Here is a 7,609-nt window from a genome sequence, read left to right on the forward strand (position 1 = left end):
TGTGTGTGTGTGTGTGTGTGTGTGTGTGTGTGTGTGTGTGTGTGTGTGTGTGTGTGTGTGTGTGTCTTATTTTGTCAGGGCGATGTGATGCAGTGTTCAACTAAGGTGTTCACCATGATCAACAGGATCATGTGTTGGTCAAGTTACTTGAAAATAGTAATTAGTTACTAATTACTGATTACTTCTCCAAGATAGTACTCCCGTTGCCCTACTGATTACTTATTTGTAAAACTAATTACATACTTTATTACTTAGTTACTTTTTAAAAACATGATACAAAACCTGAATACGTAACAAAGCAATCGACCTTTCAGCCAAAATCATTTTCTGCATAATCATATAAAATTGAATCAAATGAAAAAGCCTCTTTTAAAAAATTGTTTTATTAGTTTTAATCTTTTAACATTATGCATGAAGCAACAATTATATGCCACAGTCTTTGACTTGAAGAAATTTATTAACATTTAAACCTATATTCTGCATATTCCAGAATATAAAATAAAATAATTTTTTGGTCTTTACACTCTCTCTTTCAAATAGATGTAAGTATAACACAGCAAAAAATAAATAAAATAAAGCGGCACTATGTCCTGTGACTCTTAAATTTTCAGTTGTTTAGCAGGCGTGGGGCGGGTGGAGGTTTGCCCGGTCATGGCCACAGCGCTCATGTCAGTGGGGGGATGAGGGGGTTTCTCTGTGAATTTCACATTCCTGTGGCAGCGTGCTCGGTACTTGCTCAGATTTGAAGTTTAGTTTTTGTAGAAAAAAAGTTTTCTCAGCTGTCAATATTCTAAATGTTCCCATCTAACACATTTTATTTTCAGTTATTTAAATTGTCCAATTCCCTTTTAGCACCTGAAATGAAAGGACTGTGTTTAATATGTTTTAGTTTCTCACATTTTTATGCAATCTTTTTGTTCAACCCACTGAATTAAAGCTGAAAGTCTGCACTTCAACTGCATCTGAGTTGTTTCATTTAAAATTAATTGTGGTAATGTATACAATTAAAATTTATGGACCTAACTGTATATTTATTGCATGTGACTTTTAAACATTATAGAAACGTTGAGGCAAATGTAAGCTGATGACATGCAAATATTGTAAAAGTAAAAGCCATATTTATATCTTCAGCTTTATAAGTTTCACCATGTTGATTTTTTTGATGAATATAAATACAGGGTGGGCCATTTATATGGATACACCGTAATAACATGGGAATGGTTGGTGATATTAAAGTCCTGTTTGTGGCACATTAGTATATGTGAGGGGGCAAACTCCTCAAGATGGGTGGTGACCATGGTGGCCATTTAGAAGTCGGCCATCTTGGATACAACTTTTGTTTTTTCAATAGGAAGAGGGCCATGTGACACATCAAACTTATTGGTAATGTCACAAGAAAAACAATGGTGTGCTTGGTTTCAACGTAACTTTATTCTTTCATTAGTTATTTACAAGTTTCTCTTTGTTCACAGCCATTGACATGTCGAAGAGGTTAACACGTGAGGAGCGGATTGAAATTGTGTTGATATCTGGTGAACGCAGTAACTGGGTCATTGCAGCAGATTTCAATGCAAGACTCCCTACTAGACCACCCATCTCCCATGCTACAGTTAGCAAACTGCTTGCTAAGTTTCGTGAAACTGGTTCAGTGTTGGATTTGCCAAAATGTGGACGCAAGAAAACTGTCACTAATGAAGAAACATCAGTGGCTGTCCTAGCTTCATTCAGCAAGAGCCCACAGTGTAGCACTCACCGCATGTCACTGGAGAGTGGCATTAGTCGAACATCCCTTCTGCAGATATTAGCTACTCACAAATGGCACCCTTACAAACTCCAGCTACTGCAGCATCTCAACGAGGATGACCCAGATCAGCGCACAGAATTTGCAGAATGGGCAAAACAAAAATTGGAACAGGACCCTCAGTTCACGCAGAAGATTTTGTTTAGTGATGAGGCAAACTTTTATGTGAATGGTGAAGTTAACAAACAAAACCACCGCTACCCACATTGGATGGATCCCTCCAAGACAGTTGGAACAACAAAAGTGATGGTTTGGTGTGGTATATGGGGTACAACGATAGTGGGTCCATACTTCATCAATGGAAACCTCAAGGCCACTGGATATTTGAAATTGCTACATGATGATGTGTTTCCCTCTTTATGCTCTGAAGCTGGCACGTTCCCTGAGTTTTTCCAGCAAGATGGTGCACCACCACATTATGGGTGCCAGGTCCGAACATTCCTAGATGAACAGTTTCCTGGAAAGTGGATTAGTCGTTGTGGGCCAGTTGAATGGCCCCCAAGGTCTCCCGATCTGACCCCCTTAGACTTTTATCTTTGGGGTCATCTGAAGGCAATTGTCTATGGTGTGAAGATACGAGATGTGCAGCACCTGAAACTATGGATACTGGATGCCTGTGCTCGCAGAATCTTGTAAATAACTCATGAAAGAATAAAGTTACGTTGAAACCAAGCATACCATTGTTTTTCTTGTGACATTACCAATAAGTTTGATATGTCACCTCTTCCTATTGAAAAAACAAAAGTTGTATCCAAGATGGCCGACTTCTAAATGGCCACCATGGTCACCACCCATCTTGAAGAGTTTACCCCCTCACATATACTAATGTGCCACAAACAGGACTTTATATCACCAACAATTCCCATTTTATTACGGTGTATCCATATAAATGGCCCACCCTGTATATCAAATATGAAATAAAATCCTAAAAATTCTTACGCCACAACTGGACAGCCTTTTAGTACAGTTAACCTCAAAGGAAACCATATTATTCATCAGATGTAGGTTTGGGTTGTTCCAAAGAAATTTAGTTAACCACAGTTAATTCAGGACTTTTCCATGTAGGATCAGGAATGTTTGGACATCGTGATTTTTCCTTAATGAATGAAATCATCCTTTAAAAACTGCATTTTGTGTTTACTCTGTTTATCAGTGTCTGAATCTGTGAATCATTCCAACAAAATGTTTAACATGAAAATGATTTTTTGACTATTATGTGTTGAAACCCTCCGAGGTGATTTTGACCCCCCAAAACAAAATGTGTATTGACAATAGCTGTCATAGTAAAAACAAAATCAGCAGTGTGTCAGATGGTTATATAATAATATTGTGTTGCCATTCACATGCACTTAATTTAATTAATTTGCCAAAAAAGACTATATATCTTTGGTGAAATCTAACTAAAATGTAGAAATGTTATTACAATTTTTAAATTAATTTCAGTGCTGTTTACACAAAACTACTTTTTGGCGGTAACACAATTTGGCTAATGCCAAGCTCGGTGTGTTTGTGTAGGTCGTCTTCAAAATGAACGGTGGAGTGTTCCCACCCCCTTGATAGAGTGTGATCCTGTAAAACGGGAGCCATAACAAACAGTTCCATCTAATAAAATAGCACAGGTGAAATTGGATTCTTTTGACTGGGGTCCCCCAGCACCCCAATATGTGCTCTTATTAAAACAGAAACGGGAAACAGTGGTGTGAGGTCATTAGGAACAAATCCACTGACATGGTCACGAGTGAGATACAACAAAACATGCACCTCTGGGGTCTGCGGGTACCCCAGTCGATAGGATTAGGGTTAATTTCAGGCCAGAATTCATTTTGCAGCAGAAAGCCTGCCAGCTGTGGAATAACATCCATTATGCATCTGGTAGTGCTTTTGTTTTATCAGACAGCATATATTAATTGAACTAGGTTGTTTATTTCCATTCATTTTCAGTTATTCCGTTTTTCTCTGTTTTGTCGTGCATTGTTTGTTGAGCCGCAGACCTGACAGAACAGCTGTGCACCTGAATACATGCCTTTATAATTGTGTTTATTCCAGTCTTTTGCTGTGAAATAGTAACAAAGTGACTCCTGCTACTTGCTTTAATGAGTAATTAACCCAAAGACCATGTTTTTCTTTAGCTTTAATCATATTTGCCTGCCTTCTTGGTAATGAAACATTTATCCAAATCAGTATTTAAACAATTCTGAAACAGTGTATTACGACACAAAGTGTAAAAAAAGAAAAACAGCCTCACTGAGCTGCCATCTAGCATTTAAAATTTTCACTCTGCTGCCAGCTTTGGTCCTACACCCACTGTTTGACTGACATATGATCTCTGGGAAAAGCAGCACAGAAGCAACTCGGTAATGAGCGCACTTTTAACCAGAAACGAGACAAACTGAAGAAATATCAATTAAAATTTATGAAACTTTGAATGTACTGCAATGCTGTTTCCTGAAGAAAAAAAGTCCCATCTTCATAATGTCAGCCTATCAGGAAGTCATTAAAACATCCTTGTTTATTCCCAACAGCAACTTCAGTGTATCAGCTTCTGCCACTCGCAGAGGAGCTCATGTTCTTTTGGTTTCAATGTAAAGCATAAAATAAAATGGTATTTTGAAAATGATTCATTCTCCACTCTGCCATCAAGATCCCAATTAGTTCCCTGATTCATAGCACTCATTTTACACACTGACTCACCAGAAATGTTTTCCCGTAATTCTGTTGTTTTAATGCACCGCCATAGACATTCCATTGATTTAGCTCTGAGTGATTCTCCGCCCAGTTTCTCGATCCTTGGCAGGAATCTTCTACCGCACAAACAAGGTTGCCAGGGAAACAGCCTTAGGTTAAAATGACTTCAAAACTCTGGTCTGATTTCCTTGGTTTGATCCCACTTGCGAGGTACATGTGTGTCAAAGTCTGCGCTTGTCTTTTCTATAGTCTCAGTCTATGCTTGGGTGTGTCAGGATTGTTTATGTGAGTCCATCTATATTCAGTCTTTAAGGACTTACGCATAACATGGGCTTCTTTCATTTTAAAGAATGTATACATTCAAGGAATATATAACCCCTGTTTTGTGGCAACAATTTCCAGATTACCCATAAATGCACCACATGCAGGCAGTTATTAAGTTGGTGTTCTGAGAAAGAGCAAGGATATGCTCACTGAATTTTTTCGTGATTATGTATGTTGTTGATGCAGCTTTCTCAAAAAAACAGTGAATGATTAAAATCATTTGCAACAGGAAAGCCAAAACACACAAACAATAAATACATTAAAACATGTCCAGTTATCTTTGTAAGGACCATTTTAGTTAAAACAATTTCGCTTTCATCTTTCCACACACCTTTTTAAACAGCAGTTTGAGAGTTACAACTTGGATTGAGTTCCATTCAGAATCGCAGTTAGGGTTAGAGGTATGATGACTAAACTCTGGGAATGCGTTAAGTTCAGTGAATGTCAGTGAAAGACTTAAAGCCTAACAAACATTCATGTGTGTGTACATGTGCCTCACTACATACACATGAATGGAGCAGGCAGCAGTCACTCTCAAAATATGAAGAGTGTTTCTGCTATCGATATTTTATAATTTTGAAATCATATGTGACAACCTAACTGTGAAACTGCGCCTTCATTGGCTAAAGACTTACGAAGCACAACCTCGATAGTCCTCTCAGAAACATCAATCCACTGTTCATCCAGCTGTTTCTTCCTCTAACCAGCTAGGCTATGTGGACAGCAGCCTAAGCAGAGAAGCCCAGACCTCCCTCTCCCCAGCCACCTCCTTCAGCTTATCCATGTGCACTCTGAGGAGTTCCCAGGCCATCCAACAGATATTCTTTCCAGTGTGTTTAACCCGGGGCTTCAGTAGGACATGCCCAGAACATCTCACCTAGGAGGTGCCCAGTAGGCCTCCTTGTCACACGCTCAAACGTGGAGGAGACTCAAAGCTCCTCTTTAATGATTGAACTCTTCACCTTATTTCTAAGGGAGAGGCCTGCCAGCCTTTGGAGAAAGTTCATTCGTGCCACTTGTGTCCACAATCTCATTCTCTCAGTGGCTACCCAAAGCTCGAGACCAAAGTTGGAGGTCGGGATGTAGATCGACCAGTAAATCATCAGATTCACTTCTCTTCACTGGTGAAACATCTGCATCACTGCAGCTGGCCCCAATCCATCTGTCATTCTCTCGCTCCTTCACTATATACAAGACTATGAGATATTTAAGATCCTGCACTGGGTCCCAGAGTGGACACTCCACCCTTTCCTTGCTGAGGACCATGGCCTCAGATTCAGAAAGTGTTTACCAAGGTCAACCCCATAAAGCATCCAAAGTATTTCTGAAACCCCACGTTTTGCTCCCTGGTAACCTGTTAAAAAGAATTCTGGTATAGACTCAGAAGCTAGCTCAATCTTTTATATTGTCTCTGGTTTAGTCAAAACATGAGAACTACTCATTCAAAAACCCACAGACTCAGCAGTGCCCTGTCTCCAGTCCTGAGCAACATATCCAGTAAGTCTGAAACAAATCGGATAAACAGTTGCAGAGATAGATGAAGAACAAACAGTCAGATGGACACAGAGCAAGTTCTCGAATTATTAGTAGGATAATGGATTTCTCACTCCAGGGACAATCCAGTGGATGCAGTGTTACTGCATCAGTAACAGAAGCGTTAATGGTAAATAAAGTCAGTATAGCCAGCAGTGCAGTCCATAGCCTGGAGGAAGTTCTAATGCGCTGAAGGCAGAATAGTATTAACACGTCCAACCGGGCTGATTTACCAGAGAAAATGGCAGAGTGTGCTCGACTGTGTACATGCGCTCCTACATCCTACAAGTGTGTACTCGAGTTCTCATCAGTGTATTTTTTCTTTCATGCCGCGTTCGTCTAAGTGTGTTTGTGTAAGTGATCGGAATAGGAATAAGAAGAGAGAAAGAGGGAGCGCAAAAAGATGATTGCAGACGCACACACACACACGAGGGTCTCTTGTGCGTTTCTATTATTTTTTTTCTTTCTCTTCCTCTGAGGCGATTTGTTTGTGCACCCCTTCATGCAAACACACACCGGGAGCCACACAATTATTTCACATTGTACCCACCTCAATATGAAATCACGGCGTACAGACACGTCTTACAATGTACCTTAGTGATGAAGGTGAATGCAGGGTGGAGGGGCATCAGGGGAAGAGAATATGGGGGGAAGAGATGTAAAAAAAATTTTGTTAGGACTCTATCATTATGGCATTTTCATACCAAAAACCTATTATGATGTTTGCAGCATGATTACATGCTGTGGAGTATGAATCTATCTGCCCATGTGCGGCTGTGTGATATGTGTCTGTTTTTAGACGAGGCAATTAGAGGTAATTACAATGCGACCGTATCCACCGCCAGCTTTGCCTCGCTCTGTTCCAGCAGCTGTACCATGAGAGGCAAGCAATGATGCTTTTTTTTCTCTCCCCTCAACTCTCTCTCTTTCTTTTATCAGGTATCTCTTCATGGTTACAACGAGCCACATCACAGTGACACTTGAGTACAGCAGAGGGAGTCACATTGCCACCAGGCGATTGAGACCAGAGAGAAAGGCAACAGAAGGAGAGTTGGCTGGGGGAGTGTTGAGTGATGACAGGCAAACAGGGAACTTTTTTTTGCTGTCTTTCCATGATTGTTCACTATTATTGGAGGCCATCGCGAGGAAGACAGTTGAAGTTAATAATTCCGATGATTTGCTTGTAAAAAAGCTATGGTTTCTGTCATAATTTGGTTTATACTGCATGAACTTGTCATATTTGTTTCAGGTCCAGCAATGCAGAAA

The sequence above is a fragment of the Pundamilia nyererei genome, unplaced genomic scaffold, assembly GCF_000239375.1.
Source record: "Pundamilia nyererei isolate P.nyererei 1_Seehausen unplaced genomic scaffold, PunNye1.0 scaffold00116, whole genome shotgun sequence".
Classification (NCBI taxonomy): Eukaryota; Metazoa; Chordata; class Actinopteri; order Cichliformes; family Cichlidae; genus Pundamilia; species Pundamilia nyererei.